This window comes from Mixophyes fleayi, chromosome 1 (assembly GCF_038048845.1).
Source record: "Mixophyes fleayi isolate aMixFle1 chromosome 1, aMixFle1.hap1, whole genome shotgun sequence".
Taxonomy (NCBI): Eukaryota; Metazoa; Chordata; class Amphibia; order Anura; family Limnodynastidae; genus Mixophyes; species Mixophyes fleayi.
In genome coordinates, this window is record NC_134402.1 from 270799259 (window position 1) to 270822293 (window position 23035).

General features: G+C 46.9%; 1 pseudogene; it reads left to right on the plus strand.

Annotated features, from left to right (window-relative positions):
* Nucleotides 1-23035, plus strand: part of LOC142153627 (prostaglandin reductase 1-like) — a 43355-nt pseudogene that overhangs the window by 1188 nt on the left and 19132 nt on the right.

The following is a 23035-nucleotide window of genomic DNA, read 5'->3' on the forward strand; positions in this document are numbered from 1 at the left end:
TGCTTAACTGCAATAAACTGATTTACAGAGTTTCAGGCTTAGGTTAATACATAAATTAAGGAAACTAATAACATAATTTAACTTACCCCTGTGCCCCAGACCAGGACCATAACAAAAACTATAGAAGGAGAAACACGCCACCTGACCTGTCTCAAGGAACAGTGGACGGTCCAGTCTTTTCATTTGCACCCCATCATTGAGAGGGGGATGGCAAGTCACATTCTCATATAATTACACATTCACACATAATTACACTGAGACAGGGTCTATGAGGTTTTGTGTGTGTACGTATATATATATATATATTTCATGCACTTGGCAGATCATCATGATTTTGCAAATGTGTGTAACTGAGAATTCTTTCAGTAAAGTGCTAGCCACAACCCCAGTAGGTTGATCACGCCCCTTTGACAAATGTCACTCCCACTTGGATGGGGGCGCCGCTGCTCTGTCTCACCCAGGGCACTGAAATGTCTAGTTACGGCACTAATTGTGAAATAAGTGACATATAACACTTGCCGAGCGCACTATGTATTTTCTCCCTCCCTTTCCTTTTTTCCTTCCCTAAGAAATCCACAGTTAGAAGATAAAAAGGAAGCACAAGAGGCTCCATAGCCTCTCATGTTCACTGATATATCATCATCATCATCACCATTTATTTATATAGCGCCGCTGATTCTGCAGCACTGTACAGAGAACTCATTCACATCAGTCCCTGCCCCATTGGAGCTTACAGTCTAAATTCCCTAAAACACACACACAGGCAGAGAGAGAGACACTACGGGCAATTTTTGATAGCAGCCACATAACCTACCAGTATAGTTTTGGATATATGTGAAGATCTGACATCAGGACATGCATCGGGTGCAAGAAGGTTGTCGACTCATTGACCATGGACCAGGGATCATGGACTTGCTATTGGTGGGGGATGGGTTGTTCTATGTATCCAATTTTAGGCATCCCTATTCATATGTTCTGTTAGAAGGGTGTATGTGTATAAGTACCCATTAAAAGTGACAGCAAGAATGTGATAAGCCAACTCCCCCCTGGGAAGTATTCCTGTGTGAAAATGAAAGAATGTAGCAACATCTGTGTAAAGGGAGCATGAGTGGTTAAAACCTTTTGGGGCGTAGTTTTCTGTAATACGGGATTTTTGCTATATAGATATGGACTTGTAACTAATAAAGCAGAGCTAATTGTACATGCAAACCATGCCGTGTATTTAATTCTCTCCAGCTGATGAGCTCATAACTGATAAACTGACACTTACAGGTGAACAATCTGATTTAGATTCGACAACCACTTCCACTTAATTCATTATTATGGTTGCTATATTATATGATGTCACCACTGTCTATTTGTCTTACTTAATTAATATTACAATTTGGACTGTGGCAGGACAGTATATTATATATATATATATATATATATATATATTAATTATTTTATTATTTTTTATAGTATAAATGCGACTTCGGTATTTAGTAATAACACTGTGCAGACACTATTCTCTCTTGTGTATATGACACTTGTTTACATTATTGTATTTTTTGTGTAATCAGTGTTTATTGAAACAGATACAACAATGCAAACATATGCCATACAGTAAATTGGTACAATACAGTTGTCTCTATTAGCAAAAGGTATATATATATATATATATGGTCATAATCGATTCGCAAAACCTACATTTTCTTTAGCTAATAATAAAACATAAAAATAAACACCGAAAAAGCAGAAACAAAAACTAAACAAAGGGAAAAAAGATTGAAAGAGAGAAAAACAGAAGCCAAGCACATGAGGGGGGTAATGGGAAGGGAGGATGGCAGGACTATGGCTCTGCAAGGTGAGGTTTAGAAAATAAGAGGTATACTACATTATTATTTTGTGTACAAATAGGTTAATGCGACTTTAGTGTTTACTTCTAACACTGTCTACGCTAGCTATACGCTATATATACACTTTCTTTGTGCTACTGTGGTATGCAAGTATAACCACTTGTCACTCCTGATGTAAACATGGCGCATATGCCACTGATGTACAGATGAAAACATCATGAAATGTGCTACATATGGTATATATGCAGGTAAATGCGCTTGTTCATGCGTGCATGTTTCCTGCTTACTTTCAGGGTGCAAATACTACTCTGTATGATAACTCAATCAAAAGTATGGTAATTAAATTAAAGATCATAATCAACTCCAACCTGCCCGCTGCTTCATATCGCAGAACAGCTACGACCCACAGAACAAGACCACTTGTGGCCTCTTCCTGAACCCTACCTACTGCTGGCTGCCTGGACAGAGAACTTCCTACTACTATCTGTGTGTCCCTGCTACCGAGACTCACATCCTCATCATTTTCCTAGCTGGAACAACCAAGGGCCCTTCAGTTCAACTACTAGTCCTCACAGTGCCATAGCTCAATGGTGTAGAGTTACATCACTAGTATGGAGAAACTTTGCCCTGGTCCAGCCTGCTTCTGATACCCAGCCTAGTACCCAGTGGAATCTGTTTTGCACCTGTAAAACAATTGTTGGGAGAGGAGCGCTATGCTCTGTCCCTGGTGGTCTAGTGGCCCAAGTGGGGCATTGCCGGGTGCCGTTTTTTTGTTAGTTCCCAGCTCTCCTGTGATATATCCAGGCAAGCAGCATGTCTGAGCTGCATATGCCTTTATTTGTGTTCCACCAATAACGGAACATGCACGGACGTTCAGATTACCAGTGTCTCAGCCTCCCAAGTACTATTTGTGTGCTGAATAAATGTGCTACATGGCTGTGTAGTATACAACCTCCACGGAGACTGTATATATCCAATACAAGTTGTGCCTGTGTTCTGAAAGATCTACTGCATGCTGCAAGGTACATGATATTGTGTATCCCGTACAACTGTTACTTCATATATCCTGAAAATAAACCAACGTTCCTGGCTAAGTTGATAAATGTGTGGACTCATCGTCCTTCTCACATTTCGCTATAGCCTATTCAAGACCTCAGCCCAAATCATCAGCCAATAGGTTATCCCAAAAAGTTATGGGCCCAGAATCCAGAAGTGTAAGAAACATGTTGAACGGGAGACACAACTTTGAATAAAAGGAAAGTATTGCAAAGTCCTTTGTTTAAATTGAAGTAAAAATGTATACTCCAAGTGCGAGCATGGGCTTCATAAAATTGAAAGGCTCAGAGAATGATTCCACGTGGAAAACGCTATGGAGATGTAGTTAAAGCGTGAAATTTTTTTGAAGGGCACAAGTGACCCAGGAGACAACCCAAACCCTGATGATATGGATAGGGCCATTGGAACCATTGGCTTAGCTGTAGAACTGCACGTTTATTCAATCATTAAAAGGAAAGTGTCAGCAAAAGACACGTGGATTGCCCTGCAGACAGCATATAAAGATAAAGGTCTCATGAGGAGGATAAACCTGAGGCATACTTTGTACTGTACTATGTTAAGTGAATGCAAAGACATGAACAAATACATTGATAAAATATTGTCAGTTTCACAGTGGACGATGAAGAAGTTGCCATGGTCATGTTATAGAACCTGACCCCTGAGTTCGACTTATCTACAGTAGTTGTGAGGTCAAAGCTGTTTAAATTCCAAGACCGTATACCTGTGTACACTAAAGGTGAAATGACTGCATCAAAAGTTGAGACAGTTACAGTCCGCCTGAGGATAAAAGGTAAAACTGTAATGACAGATATTGAAAAAGTTTTGATTGTGCCAGATTTAGGAACCAACTTACCGTATTTCCCCATGTATAAGGCGCTCCCATGTATAAGACGCACCTTAATTTTGGCTCAGAAATGTGAAAAAAAAACACATTACGGTAGCTGTCAAAAGAGGCAGGGAGAGTGTAATGGCCGGCTGCTCTGATTGTGATCAGAGCAGCCGGGCAGCACACTCTCCCTGCAATCGCCCCCCCCCTTCCCCCACACTGCCACTGTGCCTCTGTCTCCCTTCTCCGTGATCCCCGCTGCCACTCTGCCTGTCTCCCACATGCTGGATCCCCGCTGCCACTCTCTGCCTGTCCCCGCCTGCTGGATCCCAGCTGCCACTCTCTGCCTGTCCCCGCCTGCTGGATCCCCGCTGCCACTCTCTGCCTGTCCCCGCCTGCTGGATCCCCACTGCCACTCTCTGCCTGTTCCCCTCCTCCTGGATCACCCCCGCTGCCACTGTAATGCTGCCCCGCTCCCCCTCGACCCCCCCCCTGCATCCCCGCTACCCCTTTATAAGACGCACCCAGATTTTAGACCCAAATTTTTTGGGAAAAAGGTGCGTCTTATACATGGGGAAATACGGTAATTGCCATTAAACTGCAGATTGTAGATGCTTCACTTTCACTGCGCCAAACTCACACGTTAAGTCTTAAACTATACTTATAATAAAATAACGACACTGACACAAGAATTTGTTGCCAATTAATAGGTCACACTTTTTTAAAAACAGCTACAAGTCAGCTACAACTAATAGTAGTAACCAAACAGTGTATGGCCATCCGGCACTAACCACTGACCCAAGATATAATCCTTTACAATTGGCTGGTGCTACATCCGACATCAGTGTGAATACACCTCCTCTGGACTCACAATGACGTTCCCTCACAAAGCAGGTCAAGGGATCCCCCTCGCAAAGGGACCAAGAGCTAAAGTACTTTGAAGAGGGCAGTAACCTGCCGTCAATCGGCGGAAGCACCGTATGAATTAGTCACCAACTCACAAATGCCTCGCTGCCAAAGCTGTAGTCCTTTAACGGCGTTCAGCCAACCACCAAGTAACTAAACTACCACCCAAACCTCCAGTAGATCTGCTCTATTAAAAAAAATATATAAAGCCACCGTAAGGTGTACCCCGTCTGCCCTATATAGGTGTTTCTGTTCTGAGGTGACCAGTGAGTGCCTAATGCACACACATCATAGTGCCTGGACCACTTTTCCCTTGGACCTGTTTAACTTTTTAATCACACCCTGCATTACAGGGGCCAGGATCTAACATCTCCAGACAAGTCTGGGTATTACGTCTGACTAACATATAGTTACCACTGGCCAGCGTGCCTGGTTGGTCCGCAAATAATCCCTAATGGAAATAATTAAATCAAGGGGCTTACACTTCCCCAGATCGATACCCCCCAAATGAAGGACCTGTATGTCAGGAAGACCAGCCTATAAGAAATGCATGAGGGCCGACCACCTTAATCCCCACCTACCTAGCCATCTTATGGCTACGGGACGTGCAATTGAGTACCAATTGCTTGCCATTGAGTGCATGGATGCCCAGTGCACATATGGGTGACCAACCACCCATATTCATATCTTCTCCATGCGATTATGTAGGAGCAAACAAAGCAAATGTACGTCAGAGCATGGCCATAGCCGTTCAAGCACTGTCCTACACCGACACAGAGGTAGTACTGGATCCTTAGGAGGGAAAAGAAGGGGGTAAGGGAGATATATGAAGGGGGAAAACCCATAAAACCCTGGAGACACATAGCTAATCAGGCCTTGATCAGAGGAGAAAATGGGAAAAATCCATTCATGCCCTCATTAAAAGCGATGACCAGCCAAGCCCTGGGTTATCGAAGGAGGAGGAAGGGAGGAGAGGAAGCTATCAGTGAAGTAACCCTTTCTTGTAGGCATCAGACTTTCATCTACCCTGGGATTTAATGGCTGCGATGGAAGCTCCCATCTCAGCCATGGCAGTATCCACCCCAATCCTAAAGGAGTGGATGCTGTAAAGGGCCGGGTCTAGACCCTCATATTCCATGAAACATTTTAATTAAATCAAAATTTGGTGGGGAAGGATCAATCCACATATACCAACCATAGATCACCCATAAGGGGTCAAACCATTGCAAATTGTGTACCCAGAGCCACTGGGCATTTAGTGGAGTCCCCGTGTGCAGGTAAGGCCTTACTCAAATTTCAATTGTCTTAGACTGAAGCAGTTGCCTCCAAACTTCCAGCTGCCCAGCGACTTAAATGCAGCCATGGAAGAACCTGCCACCGGTATATATAGTCAAAACTGATGTCATTTTATCAGTGTTTCTTTTTTTTTTAATGTGCAGTATCAATGCTAGTTTCAGGGACGGGCTGGGACGGGGAGCTGGGTGGCATATGCCCACTGGGCCGGACAGAAAAAAAAGACTATTTTGAGCGAGTCCCTGCACTCCTATGGAGACTGAGTCAATTAGTGATTACCACTACTTTATGACACTGATTGATGATTGCACGAGGATGACTCAAGTATATTTCCTAAAAGCAAAAAGTAAAGTTATACACAAGGTCAAAGAATACAAAACGCTGGTGGAGACTCAAACGGGTCATAAGCTAAAAGTTTTAAGATCTGATAACGGAGGAGAATAGTTGAACAAGAACTTTAACAACTTTCTTAAAAATCATGAAGTTCAACATCAGTTGACTATGTCGCACACGCCTGGTGTATGTGAGCATGCAGGTCGTACAATAGTTGAGAGAGCACGTACGATGCTGTTTGACGCTGGACTAGAGAAGAAATTTTGGGCTGAAGCTGTACAACCAGCAGTTTACTTGAAAAACTATGCACCCACTGTTGCAGTGAAAGGCAAAACACCAATTTAAGCATCATCTGTAAGAAAGTCTAACGTCAGCCACCTTAGGATGTTGGGGTGCAAAGCATACGTACATATACCTAAAGAGAGAAGGTGTAAACTGAGCTTTAAATCACATGACTGTATTTTACTTGGATATTGTCTTGAGAGTAAAGGCTACAGGCTTTGGGACGTTGTAAACAAAAAACTCAAAATCCACCGACGTCATACATATTCCATAAAACAGTACCACCTAGTGGAGAAAAAGAAAGTAAATTTTAAGAGACTTTCAATCTCGACAAGCAGCAGGAGGCAAGAACTTCTGCCTGGAGCAATAAGGGAAAACGTCCTAGGAGATACAGTGAGGAATATATGCCAAGATTGTATTGTCAGAAGCACAAAATTTGAAAGAGGCAAAAATCAGTGATGAGTGGGAATACTGGAAATCACCTGTAGATAAAGAAATGACATCTTTGGATGAAAACGAATCCTGGACTGTTGTCAACAGGCCAAGCCACTGTAAAACAATTAAAAACAAATGCATCTTCTGTAAAAAAGCTAAATACAGATGGATCGATTGTCCGTTACAAGGCTCGTGCAAAGGGGTTTACTCTAAGATTCAGAATTCATTACAGGGAAATCTTCTCACCTGCGGCAAGGTACAGTATACCTCGTTTAGTCATTGCCATATCTATGTTGCATGATTTGTTGCTCTACCAGTTAGATTTTGATTCTGGTTTCCTAAATGGGAAATTAGTTGAGGAAATCTATATGGAACCCCCTGAGCATTATAATGAGAACATGTTTCTGGAGGGAAGAGTGTGTCTATTAAAGAAATCTCTGTACGGCTTGAAACAAAGTGGCCGGTGTTGGTACATAAAACTTGATAATATGTTGATTGACATTGACTTTGTACGTTCAGAGACTGATCACAAAATGATAGATGGAAAGCTGTTCATCATTATTGTATATATGGATAACTTGTTGCTAGCAGGCCAGAAAAATGACATAGACAGTTGTAACAAAAGGAGGCATTTAGCTGGCAATATGCAGAGAAAGCAGGGAAGTAGAGTAAAACATTGGCACAGTTATGTACCTAGGTGGAGATTAAACCAGGTAAAAACATATGTGTAGTTTAAAATTGGTTTACTTACATGATTTAAAAGCTGCTTCCTCTCAGCAAACAGACAGGGTGTGTCTGATAGTCTAAACAGAGCCAGGGATGGGCGTTTCCTTTTAAAGAGAAGGTGGGTGTGTCACCTGTCCATCAAGCTAGGCCTGTGGGAGGAGTGTCAGTTATAAAACCCTGCTTGTTTCATTGTTTAGGGAGATCAACGCTGGGCTAGCTGGCTGATCTGGACAGAGAGCTGGACTATGTATAGTAAGCGTTGAGGGTCTCCATAATTGCTGTGCAAGTATACGGTGTCAAAACATTATTACCATCCTGACAATAAAGAACCATAAAAAGGAAGAAGTTGTACGCGTGTGCTTCTGCAGTAGAGGGCTCTTGCCACAAGTGGTGTCAGGAGTGGGATGCTCCGGGAAGCAAGTTTCCGCTACCCAACCCGCGCAGACGTCAACATAGAGGAAGTACTGAGAACCCTCGTGAATGTGGCCGCTGCGCAGCAACAGCAGCAAGCTCAGATGCTACAAGTCGCTGAGGCACAGGTGGAAAACACAAGGCTCTTAAGAGAAGAGTTAAGCCAGGTGAGGCATGACAGAAATGAACCACTTGGTCCTGTTCTCCAGAAAATGTCACCAGCTGATGACGTAGAAGCATATCTGGTGTCTTTCGAGAGACTTGCAAAAAGGGCAAAATGGCCTTCTAAAGATTGGGCTGAGAGACTGGCGCCATATCTGACTGGTGAAGCTCAGCGAGCTTATATGGATCTAGATGACGAACTGGCCTCTGATTTTTTGTGTCTAAAGTAGAGCGCAAGTGGCTGAGCTTTCTAACATTTTAAAGAAATGGCTGCAGCCTGAGGAGAATTCGCCTTCTCGGATTATTGAAGTTCTGGCGATAGATCACTGCATCCGAGGGCTGAACCGCGATTTGCAAAGGTGGGTTCTGCAATCAGACCCACAAACTTATGAAGAGCTTGCCACCGTGGTAGAAAGGTTTTGTGCGCTACAGCAAATGACTAAAGAACCTGCATTTGTGCCAAAGCCGCTGCCATGCCAAAAGCCGGGTTTGACAATCCTTGTCACAGGGTCCAATGGCAAAACTGCTACGGACAGAGGGCCAGGTGCAAAGTTGTCTAATCTGAAGTGTTTTGAATGTGGTGAGCCAGGCCACTTTAAGGCAGAGTGTCCTAAACTACAGGAACCCATGGACTGTTCTGTAGCACATATTGGACCTGCATTTCCAAACTGTTTTACCATGAGTCCCACATCAGGGAGTCCTTGTTTGTTCCGGGTGACTGTGCTAGTCAACCAAAACCTTGTTCTGGCCTTGGTTGACTCGGGGAGTGAACTCTCATTTGTTTCCAGCTCTGCTTTACCCTAAACCATAACTTCTCGGTTGCCCAAAGTGAAAGTTCTTTGCGTACATGGCACAACAGAGGAGTATGAAAGAACAATACTACCAGTCACACTCAAAGACAAAACTGTTATGGTGATAGCTGCCATAGCACCTAAACTCCCATATTCACTCATTTTGGGGCGAGACTTCCCACTGTTTAATGATGTCCTCGGTGAGCGGATCCGGCCGGACATGCCGGCAACTGATGCAACGGTCGGAAGCCCGGTCTTAAAGGAACCGCCTAAGAATCCACAACATCTGGACATCGATCTTTGGGAACCGAATAACCGGAATGCCATCCTGGGAGTCACAGCAGGAGTTCCACAAAAGCATCCAACTGTGGGGAAACATGGACAGTCCAAACTAGCATTGGTCGGTGATGTCGCAGATGAGCCCACCCCGCCTGTCAGTGAGGATACGGACTGGTCCGCAATACCAATTTTGTTTCCTTTGCAGGACTTTGCTCGAGACCAACTTAATGATGCCACTTTGGAATCTGCCTTTAAAAGTGTGACTGAGATAAATGGGATAGTGAAAGCCGCCCAGCCTGCAGAAGGTATACCATATTTTATTGTTAAAAATAATTTCCTGTATAGAGTTGCTAATGTACAGGGGGAAAAAGTAGAACAATTAATGGTTACTCAGGTCCATGTAACCCTAGTGTTAAAAGCAGCACATACACATGTCTGTGGGGGACACCTAGGGGAGGATAAAACATGGGAACGAGTTCTGCTTAGGTTTTACTGGCCCGGTGTACACATGGCAGTGAAAAAGTATTGCCCGTCTTGTCCCATTTGTCAGAGAACCTGTCCCAAACCCATGTACAGGGCACCTCTCATTCCAATACCAATAGTACAAGTTCCCTTTGAACGGATAGCTATGGACCTTGTGGGGCCCCTGGAAAAATCCGCACGTGGGCACCAATATATACTAGTGGTGCTTGACTATGCAACCAGGTATCCAGAGGCAATTTCAATACGAAACATAAAGTCCAGCACCATAGCTAAAGAACTTGTATTGATGTTTACACGCTTGGGAATACCCAAAGAAATTCTCACAGACCAGGGTACTCAATTCATGTCTAAACTGATGAAGGACATGTGCCAGTTGCTAGGGGTTACGGCGCTTCACACCTCTGTATACCATCCACAAACAGATGGCTTGGTGGAACGCTTTAACCGCACATTAAAGCACATGCTCAGGAAAGCAGTGGCTTAAGAGAAAAAAGATTGGGACACTCTTATTCCCTATTTGATGTTTGCCATCCGTGAGGTACCTCAAGCTTCAACAGGGTTTAGTCCCTTTGAGTTATTGTTTGGGAGACAGCCCAGGGGTATCTTGGATATGTTAAAAGAAGGGTGGGAGCAGCAAGGTCCCAGGGAGCCAAATCTGGTACAATTTGTGTCCCAAATGTATGAGAGGCTAGGAAAGAAAGGGCCCATTGTGCAGCAACATGTAAAAGAGGCTCAGGAACGACAGAAGAAAAGTTATGACAAAAGTGCTGTTGTTCGATCTTTCAAGCCTGGGGACAAGGTCCTAGTCCTGGTTCCTACCCAGGAAAGTAAACTTTTCGCCCATTGGCAGGGTCCATATGAAGTTCTAGAGGCTGTCGGTCCTGTCAATTACAGAGTCCACCAGTTAGGTAGGAGAAAGGAGGAGCAAATATATCATGTGAACCTTCTTAAACCCTGGCATGATGAGGAAACCTATGTATAGTAAGCGTTGAGGGTCTCCACAATTGCTGTGCAAGTATACGGTGTCAAAACATTATTACCATCCTGACAATAAAGAACCATAAAAAGGAAGAAGTTGTACGCGTGTGCTTCTGCAGTAGCGGGCTCTTGCCACACATTGTAAAATGTCTGCTAGGAAAAAAATTCAGATTGAAAGACTTAGACCCTGCGCAACACCTGTTGAGAATAAAAATTTGTAGCGCCTGCGGGGAACAGGACAGACGCAACACAAAAGAACTTACCTTGTCAACGATGGTCACCTCCAGTCCGCTTCCGATATCCCAGCTGCGATTCGATCCCAGCAGATCAGCAGCCGCAACCCTTGTCACCTCCAACCACGTCCCTCTAAGAAAGAGACAGAGATTACGACCGTGCCTACCAGGAAAGGGCTGTCCAAGAACACGGCAATGAACAAGGACACTCTCAGTCCAGGCTCACTTGCCTCCTCCTCACTTTGCTCTTGCCAAGGCACGGAGGACTACAGGCACTTGAGACCAGGAACAGTCCCGCCTCAAGTACCTCGCACACCACTCGGTGAGGGCCCAACCGAAAGGGGGAATCAAGCGTGATACTCACCGGGACACTCCCACTTCCGGTCCTGCTCTCCTGCACCTCCCCGACACCTGCGGATGACAAGGAACACACAGCCTCCCTCTGCGCTAAAGGTGAGACTAAAGGTGTGCACCCACAAACGCTAAACTGACTACAACAGCGACCCGACCCTAACAACGCTCTAATGGTCGGCAACGCAACTAAGTCAAACAACTATGGCTAACTAGGTGTGGTGCACTAACGGAACTACTCACTAAGCACTACGGGGAACACCAGCCGGTGTTCACGGACTATACCGGAGGGCGGTTCCTAACCCCCTCACCCAGGTCTAACCAAGGAGACTGTCTCCTTACTATGGGGTCACCCACGGACCCTAAGGACCGGCTGCACCAGGCCCGACTGAAGCTCACTGGAACAGCACACTAACCCGCGGGCCGACTGCCGCACGGAACAGCCGATCGAAACTGAACCGCCCGACTGCCTGTACTCGGTTGTTGAACACGTGTCCTTAGACTTGGAACCGCCAGGAGACCTGCACGGAATTCAGGCTTGGGGACCCTCGACCAGTACCATGGGCCGCCCCTGGAACTACCTCGAGCTGTGCTGCACTGCCACCGACTCACTCAGTCACACCCTCTGGGAACCAGCGTGACCCCCGGCACCTAAGCGGCGGGAAAACTACGTATGTTCTTCCCTGACTATGCGTAAGCTGGTAACTACACTTGTCCCCACAGCACGGGTTAGCACAGGAAAACACAGGAAACAAGAGCCTACCTTTAATGGGGGCCTGAGATCTTGCCCCTGGACACAATTATGTAGCACATCCAAAGATACAGTAATTCAGACAATACTCGCCACACAGACAGAATAAATACAGTATACAGTACTTTTACCGCTACTCACCAGAGCACACCGCTGCTAGCCAACCAGCTGGTTTCTACAGCACCAACAGGAGCCTCCGCTCTACTGTGCCTCCTAACTCCGTGTGCTCACCTCACACAGGACCACGCCTACACTCGCAAGGCTCTCACGCCTCTGTCACACCACCAGAGCCTTATGCCCTACACACCATGGGCCTCTGCCCAGCTGCCTACAGAGCCTTGATCTCTGGGGATGGGCCTCAGCCCCCTCTCTAGCTCAGGGCTCTGAGCCCACTACCTAGGGCCTTGTGCCCTGCTACCTATGGGCACTAGCCCCTGCCAACTTAGGCCTTGTGGCCTCCCTAACTCTGCCTAGCTACTAGGGCCTTGTGCCCTTTGAAGACTATGGGCTATCAGCCTCAATACCTACTAGAGGCCTAGTGCCCAACTCCTGGGCCTTGTGCCCTTATTACATGCTGCACGGGCCTTATGCCCGACCGTGGCCACGGGCCTAGTGCCCGACTTAACGCTGAGGCTACTTACCTGCTCCGCGCAGGAAACTCAGCTTGCCACGCTGACGTCCTTCTTCCTTCTCCGGGTCTTCCAGCAGGCGGCGCCTCTTCTCCCGTTCGGCGCTGGGTCTGCTGCTGCTCCGGAGGCGGGGGCGCTCTCAGCCCTTACAAGGGCTCCCAGCCGATGATCTCTGCTCCGGCGGCTTCTTCTGTTCTGTCCCACGACGTCCTTCTTTCTCCACCGCCGACTCTCTTCTCCCAAAATGGCGCCGCCCAGCGACTTATATAGTCGCACTGGCGCACAGAACAGGGCTGCATTCACTGTTGTATCTGCCGCTTTTGGGCATGCGCAGATTGAATTTGTGCATGATGCGCTCAAAATTGGCATATACGTGCCTTGATAAATCAGGCCCCATAACTGCACTTTTGCGCTTTTTGGAGGGGACTTGGTGGCAAAGGGCCTTTTTGCCCAGTGCTCCACTTGATCTAGAATAGCCCTGTATTGTAATTGGGTTTAACAGTTGCTTCTTTGTCCTGATCAGTATTCCAGACAGTAGGAAAGAGAAGACAATAAAATGAGATTGTTTACAGTGTGTCACAATTTTTCCTTGAATTAATTTCAGGAGAGAATGAATTATAATATACAGTCATTCTGTTTGTTATTTTATGTCAACATGTACCTATACTTAGCATGAAGATAAGCACACATGATCTTTTCTCATACTTGCCAACTTTTTGCATTTGACGCCCGGGAGCCTCCCTGGAGGAGGTGGGCGTGCGGGGGGTGTGGCTCCAAAATCACCTCATTTTGGACCCGCCCCCATGATGTAATGTACAGCGGGGGGTGGGGCCAAATGCCGCGATTCCTGGAGAATCACAGCATTTTGGCCCTAATTCTGCCCACTTCACTCTAGGAAGTGGGCAAATGCGGGAGATTACCTTATACTCATGGGAGTCTGTGAGACCCACCCGAAATGCGGGAGTCTCCCGGACATTCCGGTAGAGTTGGCAAGTGTGTCTTTTCTACACCACAATGACAAGTGAGGCCGAATAGGACGAATGCACTTAAAGGGCGACAGGTTTTGTAGTAAGCTGAACACTTACCTGAATGGGTTAACATAGATTTGGCCCGACCAATGTGTGCTCCAGTGGGAGGGACCTTGATTGATATAGTAGGCTGTACTTCCTGTTCTGCCTCATTCCACAGCACGAGATCCTGCAGGAAAGAAGGGACAGAGAGACCGGATAAGTACCCTGTTTTTTGCCCTTATTTCCGGTTCTTTTCTATTTTGCTGGGTTGTATTACTTATTGTTTATTGCCTGTTTTATTTTCCTTCTGCTATTCCCGTTATTCATCCGCCCATTTCCAAAGTTTGTTCCCCCTCCAGTCCTCTCCCCGCAGCTTCTTCCCGCTCCACCTAACTCACTATCTCTCCCCCTTCACTCCCCCTTCCCGTTTCCTCCATTGTCCGTTTTCTCCTTACCTCTCCACCACCAGCCGCCATGCCCCGTCCTAGACGCCCCTCCAACCGCCCTGCCCGCTTCAGGTCCCCTTCCCCCCATATTTCCGGGCGCCATGTTGCCTCGCCAACTCCCTCTGCTCCCCTCGCGGTGGACAACCAACTCCCCTCCTCACCTTCTCAGCGGGCTCTCTCCTCCAGTCTGGACACCTCCGGGGCTGCACTCAGCGGGCGGTTGGGACGTGGAGCGCTGCCGGCTACAACGGCGAGGCCATGCATGCGCAGACCCAGGCCGCCATCCCGCGCCACTGAGTCCTACTCAGTCGGCAGCAGCGGTGAGGGGGGGGGGAGATGCCAGAGGGTGCCCCTGTGTCTCCTCCAGCTGCAGTTATGCCTGCATCCTCGCAGGCTTTATATGTTTCCCCCTCTATGGGCAATTCATGGGGGAGTAGAGTGGAGGTGGGCAGCAGCCCTCAGGGGAGAGAAGGGGGGTCCAGCTTGGAGGCTTTTATTCAGTACCCCATCACCCCACCCATCTTGGCCCGCAGAGGGGACATGCAGCCATATAACCCCCCTGCCCCTCACCAGCTGCATTTCCCACCCAGCCCCTTTTTACCCCATAGTGGCAGGGCTTCTTCTTGGGGTGCGCATTTTGGGGGGGAACCTTCGTCAGACAGGGGCTCATTTAGACCTTCTACCCCGGGGGCAGATAGGGTTCAGCGCTACAGGCAGGGGCAAAAGATATGTGGGGACAGATATGTTCAATAGCGGGAGCGTGGAAGTTTTTGGAGACAGTTATCAGGCGCCTGTGTGGCCCTCCCTTCAACCACACGTTCTGCCGGCAACGGATGATTGGACGTACAGGTCTCGACGGGCCCCCTCGCCGGCGGGAGCGTACAGCAGTAGCAGTCATTTTAGCTGAGGTCTCGCGCGAGAAAACTTAGTATATGATTACAATCATTCCAGTGGCCCTAATACGTCCCAATGGTCCCTTCCGTTGCGCAACCAGTCCAGACCAAGCGTTTTTTACGAAGAATCATACCGGGCTCCTTACGACAATATCCCCTCTCAGCGTCACATAATACCGGGGGGTTCCTATAGCCCGGGTCCCGTAGTGTCATCAAGCCTAGATCCCTGCGGCCCAGACATGGGATCGGCGCGGCGATGACTGGATTACATGCCTAGGTCTCAGCTTACTGCTCCACTTTGTGTTTCAGAACCTGCGGTCACGAACCAAGAGATAAGGGGTTGCCGGTGGAGGTCGCTCCGGGTCCGAGTCACGAGACCAGAGGTCGGCAGGGATTCGTGTGGAATCAATCCCGGGACCAGCAGATGCCCAGACGGTGTCAGCCAGGGACGGAGAGGCGTCAGTCGGTGCCGGGAATCCTGCTCCTCATGGTGAGTCTTTTTCTGGTATCACACACGATGTACAAATTTTGGGGTCACCAGTTCTCTCCACGAGCAGTGGTTCCTCAGATTCTGATGATAGGCCCAGAAAACTCATCAGGTTATTGGAAACAAAATTACTAGGCAAGCGCAGCAAGCAGGCACCGCAGGCAGGGGGAGCGGAACGGACGGTGGCTAGTAGTGACTTAGGGCAGGTCGAAACCCTAGAGATAACCCACGGTATTAGGCCTAGTGTACGGGATAGAATTAGGCGCGGGAAGTATGTGGACATGTTCGCACTGATGGGTGAGGGCAAGAAGACGCTGGCCGCGGCATGTGAAAAGTCAGGCATGGGGGAGGACAGGTTCAGATCGTTCTCTAGATGGTCGAATGCCTTCTCTATTTTTGCTACCATTTATCTAGAGACTAGGCCCGGCGAGTAGGATGAGGTGTGGAGATACATCCACCTGATTAGCGGTATGGTAGTGAAAGATGGCCCGTTAATCTGGAGAGCATATGACGAGCTCTTCCGCAAGCGGATGAGCGGGCGCGAGAAGCTCCCGCTGGGGTCTAAGGACATCGACACCTGGTTGGAACTCATGAGACCGAGCAATCAGGGGGCCGAGGGTAACACGGGCAGGAGGTTTCAAGGGCCGAGGAGGGTGCAAGCGACACTCCCCACAAAAGGAAGATGCTTTGATTTCAACGCAGGCTTTTGCCAGCGAGGAGCATCTTGTAGATTTAAACACAATTGCAAGGTATGCGGAGGTCAGCATCCAGCCGCCGAATGTGCAAAGGTCCGACGAAGTGGAGGTAGCCGAAGAAGTGCAAACCCAGCTATGCCGAGTCAAGGGTCCATCACCAATTAATTTGGCTGAATTGGACAAATGGCTCGCTTGGTTCCCTGATAGAGACACCGCTGCTCTCCTACATGACGGATTTCATCTAGGCTTTAAACTCCCAGTTCAGGGCAGCATTTCTACGGCGGCGCCGGTCAATTTGAAATCGGCGCTCGCTCTCCCAGAAGTTTTAGACGAAAAAATTGGGAAGGAGGTTGGTCTGGGTCGCATTATTGGCCCGTTCATACTTCCGCCCATCCAAAATCTTTTTTTGTCCCTGGTAGGGGTAGTCCACAAAAAGACAGCGGGAAAATTCAGACTGATACAGCATTTGTCGTACCCGGCTGGCCTATCCGTGAACGACGCTATAGACGCCACCCTAAGTTCAGTAAATTATCAATCTGCACTAGCATTGGTGCAGGAATGCGGGAGGGGTTCCCTGTTAGCTAAAATCGACATTGAGTCGGCTTTTAGGTTACTGCCCCTCTACCCGGAGTCGTATCAATTCATGGGTTTTTGGCATCGTGGTGGATACTATATCGATCGCTGTCTTCCCATGGGTTGTTCGATATCCTGTGCGCTATTCGAGAAGTTCAGTGGCTTCTTGCATTAGTGCATTCAGGTGGGAACGGGGTGTCGGTGGATCGCACACTATCTTGACGACTTCTTGGTTATCGGGCCACTTGATTCCACTTGTTGCCGGGATACGCTGTTTTCCACTGAGGCTCTTTTTAGGGTGCTAGGCGTTCCCATTGCCACGGAGAAAATGGAGGGCCCAGCCACGTGTCTCTCATTCCTTGGAATTGAGATCGACACGGTGGCCGTGATCTGTGGGCTCCCAACTGATAAGGTGTCCAAGATGTGCAAGGCTATTGCAAAAGCGCTGGGTTCCAGCTCCAGTCCGCTTAGACAGGTTCAGTCCCTGTTAGGGAGGTTCAACTTTGCCTGCCGTGTGATTCTCATGGGTAGAGTTTTCTGTAGAAAGCTACAGAGAGCCACTGCGGGTAGGAGTAGGCCGCATGCGGCTGTGCATCTATCCAAGGTGATCAGGGAAGATTTGCAAATTTGGCTCACCTTCCTCAGGGATTTCAACGGGACGCAAATCTGTCCTTCATCACCCGTAACAAACTTTAATATCGACCTGTTTACGGATGCTTCCGGAACATGCGGCTTCGGCGCTTACCTGGACGGTCATTGGTGCGCGGAAAGCTGGCCTGATGAGTTGCATAGGGTAGGAATTACCAAGAACTTGTTGGTCCTGGAGCTATTCCCGATTGTCGTGGCAATTGAACTGTGGGCGCCCGCATTGGGGGTGGTCAAGTCGATCAATAAACAAAGTGCATCTGCCCATCATGCAATATCTCTGCTGCGTCACCTAGTTTTGCGCTGCCTGCAGTACGATATTTCGGTCAGGGCTAGACACGTTCCGGGGGTGCAAAATAGTTTGGCCGATGCTTTGTCCCGAGGCCAGTGGAGCAAGTTCCGTAGTCTGGCTTCCCAGGCGGACAATGTTGGTATTCCGTGTCCCTCTTGTGTTTGGCAGATCATCAAGCCGGCATAAGGGGACTCGTGGAACAAGCGGTAGTCCCTTCCACCCTGAAGACATATCAGGCAGCATGGAGACGGTGGTCACTATTCAGCGGGCAAAAAGATCAATCAGAGGCAGGTCAGCGTGACGCTATGTTAGCATTTATGTGGGAGAGATACTCCAAAGGGGAATCTAGAGCTTCTATGGCATCTACTCTGGCGAGGATATCTTTCATGGCCAGGCTGCAAGGTTACACGGATGTCACCAAAGGGTTCATGATCAGTAAGGGCCTAAAGGGGTGGGCTAGGGCTCGACCCTCGCATGTAGATGCGTGCTTACCAATCACCAACAATATTCTGGACCAGTTGATAGGGACTCTGGGTGTAGTCACAGTCGATGAATATGAGAAGCTCTTATTTAGCGCTGCATTCTCCATGGCCTTTTTCGGAGCTTTTCGGGTTTCTGAACTGGTAGCTAGATCCAGGGAGCATCAAGAGTCTGGTTTGAAGGCAAAGCATGTCAGCTTATGCGGAGGGGTTGTTGCCTGTAAAATAATTAGTTCTAAGACTGATCAGAGTGGCAGGGGAGCATGGGTGCAGTTAACTAAGCAGCCTAATAGTAACATCTGCCCGGTTAACTTAGTGTCACGGTTTATGAATATGAGACCTCAGGCTCGTTTGTTTTTATGTCACCATAACGGCATGCCCCTGACGAAATATCAATTTTCGCCCATTATGAAAAGGACCCTGCAGTCACTAAATCTTGACAGTACTATGTACGGGACTCATTCGTTCAGGATTGGGGCGGCCACATCTGCTGCCTTGGCTGGATCCTCCACTGAGACCATAAAATCCCTGGGCCGCTGGAAATCCACGACTTATAAATCTTACGTCAGGATTGACAATGTTGATATTTGATTATGTTATGCTAATCAAAATTTTGCCTTGCAGTTTCTCTTTTTCTTATTTTCATTCTCTTATTGTTACCCAAACCACCCCCACTGCCCTCCCCTTACCCCATCTTCTCCCTCCATTTGGTGGGCTACCCTGGGCTTTTCCACTCGTCGCTTTGAAGTGGGGGCGCGAAGGGATTTTCACCCGGGTTTCCCTGGGCGTAAGTCCTGATTAGTGGTGTGCTGCCGGGGTTTTTCTGGGTGTTGTTTACCTTCGCCTGGGTGGCCTGCTCCCCATTTGTGTCTCTCCTCCCCGATCCCTCCCTGTGGTCCAGTTCTTTCCGCTATACTATCCTTCTCGTGCTTTTATGCTAAGCCTGGCCTGTCTTACAAATTATGGTGGCATGGTTGTAACAATGTTTTTCTGCTTTCAGGTGATGGTGTTCCAACTTAAATGGTGTGGATCATTGGTCATTCCTTTGTGTTCTGGGCCACTGGCCACCCCAGGTCTAATGTCATCCCGAATCACGAAGGCACCATAATAAGATGGTTGGGCAGAAGGGGATTAGGTTGGCCTGATCTTGTTCCATGGTTGGTGAGGCTCATTAAACAGCATGGCCCGCCAAATGTCTTGGTAGTGCATGTGAGAGGCAATGACCTGGGGAAAGGAAAGTCACTTGAGCTCATTATTGCGATTTGGGAAGACCTTAGGCGAATCCTCGAGGCATGGCCACATATCATCATTGGTTGGTCGGCATTAATCCCCCGGCTGGCATGGAGAACGACTATCCCCTTAAAAAAGATGACAGTTATGGTCAGGAAGCTAAATAGCGCCATTAGGAAAGTAGTGCGGTCCTTGGGAGGTTAAGTTATCAATCATCCGGGCTTAGGGGTAGAGTCACCTCAATTTTTTAGACGAGACGGCGTACATCTAACGGAGGAAGCTATGGGGTTGTTTATAGCTAGCATTTGCGGGGGAGTGTCGGCGTGTCTTGATTAGTTGGTGGCGGGCTGCGGCGTCTGTAGGGCGCAGCGGGGTAGGAAGGCACTGCGTTCAGCGGCTGATTTGTGGGCGCACAGGTAGTTGTCGTAGGTCACTGCCCCCCGTTGAGGCACCAGTAACTCCCTTTTTGGCCCTTTGGTGAGGAGGGTCCCTGTCCGGCTCGGTGAGGGAGGGCAGCGTGAGTTTTAAAGGGGCAGTCACTCTGACGCCAACTCAGCGCAAAGTTATGTTGGGATTTGTTCCCTGTGGTTGTGGACGTACGGCGGTTTGCGCCAGTCCATTCGTGATAGTGTTATCAGCTTGAGAGTTGTTTCGCAGTGCCCTTTCTCCGCCACCATAGGTCTAGTTAAAGTTAAAATCATAATAAAAGTTCTGGCAATTTTTAATAACTTATACAAGTCTCGGTGTGTTTATTTGCATGCAAATGTTTAGAATTCTAAGGTTGATGTAAGGTTTACGGAAACATACACGGTGAGCCCTTTAAGGTATGTACACAGGTACAAAGTTCACTTCCAAGGCCAAGGTTGTTGCATTGTACTGCAAGAATGAACCTTTCATATATGCTACTCTGAGCTACATATATTTTGAAATGTAGTTATAGTTCATATTTAATGCTGAACTGCAGAAGCCGTTGTTATTGTCAATCAATGCCACCTCCAGTAAACAGCATCATTAACCACTACTAATTAGCACTAGGTATAACTTTGAAATGTGTTTTGCTCTTCCTTACACCACATAAAAGGTTAATAGAACAGATTTTTTTTTCTTTAAAGTGAAATCCCTTCCTTGTCATTCCACCTAATCCACATATTTGTAATTTTTTTTAGTACATAACAGAGAACTGAGCTGATGAAACAAAGGGGAGGAGAAGCAACTGAGAACGAACTACTTTGCAAATTTTGCATACAGAGAAGCAGAGGCTCAGACTAAAGAATATAGGAATATACTGTCCTTGCAACCAGAAATCTCTCAGTCAGGTAAATCACATGATAAATGATTAATGGTATCAGCTCAACTTATGGATTTTGCCTAGCTACAAAAGGGACAATTTATTGTGATAATTTATTAATTTATTATTTTTGGTATTGCATTCAGTATGTATTTGTGGGGTTTATGTGTTGTTTTCTTAAATGAAATTCAGAAAACATGACATGATGAGAATTGTAGGGCATTAGGCCATCAGAGACATTATTGCATGCGACATGCTTAGATTCACAGCATCAGCAATAATTTTTCCCTGAAAATCATTTTAAATTGTTGGCAAGTATGAGGCAGGTGCCAGACTAATCATGAAGGGAATGCTGTGATTAGTTACACAGAGCTAAAGCTGTACTTAGAAAATTCTGATTAGTGAAGTTGACTAGAAAGTACATATTAAGCACCATTGAACCAATATCACAATGAAGTTACTTTCTGCTTATATTGATCACTAAGATTTTTTTTCTAGTAAGCAGAGCTCACCATGTGATTAATTACATTACCATGTGAATGCATAAGACTATACTAAATGGTATATTGTAACTTGACAGGTCTGGGTCAAATACATCCATTTTTTTAGCCTTAAATACCCATACTCACTCTTTATATTCCCTCTGGAGCATTTTTTAGTATAACAAGGAAGTTTCATACCCCAAATAGTTACAGAAAGCAGCAAACAAATATCTCCTACATCATTGCAATATACAGTAATCCCAAATTAACTTAATCTCTCATCTCAAGGTCAAACTTGCACACTGAGTTTAAATAAGTCACGTCTGGGCTGGGTTCTGGACTACTACTCAAAATGTTCTTATTATAATCCCCTACAGATAATAAAAATCTGTTATATGTACATTAGTAAATGGGTATTTTATCTTGAGTTACAGCAAGTGTACGGAAGTGAAAGAAAAAAATGTTGCATACTTTTCTGCTAACGGGATTGTTGACGATTAAGGATGACAGATACACATGCCGGCAAAAGGCTCTTTCACCACATTTTCTTATTTATCAAAGGGTTAACGCTAGAGAAATCATAGATTTCTCTGGCATTAACTTATTTAGTTAGGCAGCCGGTGAATAGAAAGTCTTTGTTGAGGAGGGGAGTCAACACCAGGTCTCCCAGAGCTGACCCAGTACAGTAAATTGCAGCTTTGCTGCTTATGTACCTCTGCCATTTGCAGCCAGGGCCGCCTTCAGAAATCATGGAGCCCAGTACAGGCCCCCCCGTTTCCCTTAGGGCCCCCCCAATGGGCCCCCCCACCCATGACCAACAGCAACACATACTTACGTGGGGCCCCGCTGGTCTCCGCTACTCTGTCTTCAGCCTGGCTGTCACCATGACAGCCAGGCACCAGGATGCGATCGCAGGGGTGGAGGAATCATTCCCCTGCGATCATGTGATCTGCCTGTGACAGCCAAATCACATGATCGCAGGGGGAATGAATCCTCCACCCCTGCGATCGCATCCTGGTGCCTGGCTGTCATGGTGACAGCCAGGCTGAAAACAGAGTAGCGGAAACCAGCGGGGCCCCAGGTAAGTCTGTGCTGCTCTGTTGTTCCTGGCCCCCTGGTGAGCCCGGGCCAGGTACAACAGTACCCCCCGTACCCCCCTGATGGCGGCCCTGTTTGCAGCTGTACATTTTGATGGCTACCATGCTGGGGTCATAAATAAACTATACTTGCTCACTTACCTGCAATGTCTGGGTGACTCCCGAATTCCGGGAAGTAATAGCACAATACCATCAACATGCAATGTTATTCAACATGTCACAAAATAAATCACATTTTAGGAATCTTGGTTCAACAATATGCAAACATAAATCATCACAATACTTTTAATGCAATTATACCGATTCTACTTATCAGACAAAAATCAGCAGAGATGCAACAAGGATTAATCCAGCTTGCTCAGGTTAGATGCTTTCTAGTTCACTCTATGATATACAAAAATCAATGGGGTAAATTACAATCCACAGGTTTAAGCGAAGTTTCAGTTGACACATAAAGCTTATTTACTTGTACAAGTTGAAATCAGTAGTCCATTTAGCAATCCATATAATGGAACATGCAACTCTCTCCCAGAAACTGTAGGGTTAAACAACTTGAAGTTCTCTCATCAGCATCCATTTTAGGCAGTTTCAGTCAATTTATAGATAACTTTAAATACAGCAGATTTGACTGGAAGAAAGCTCTTCCTTTAGCCAG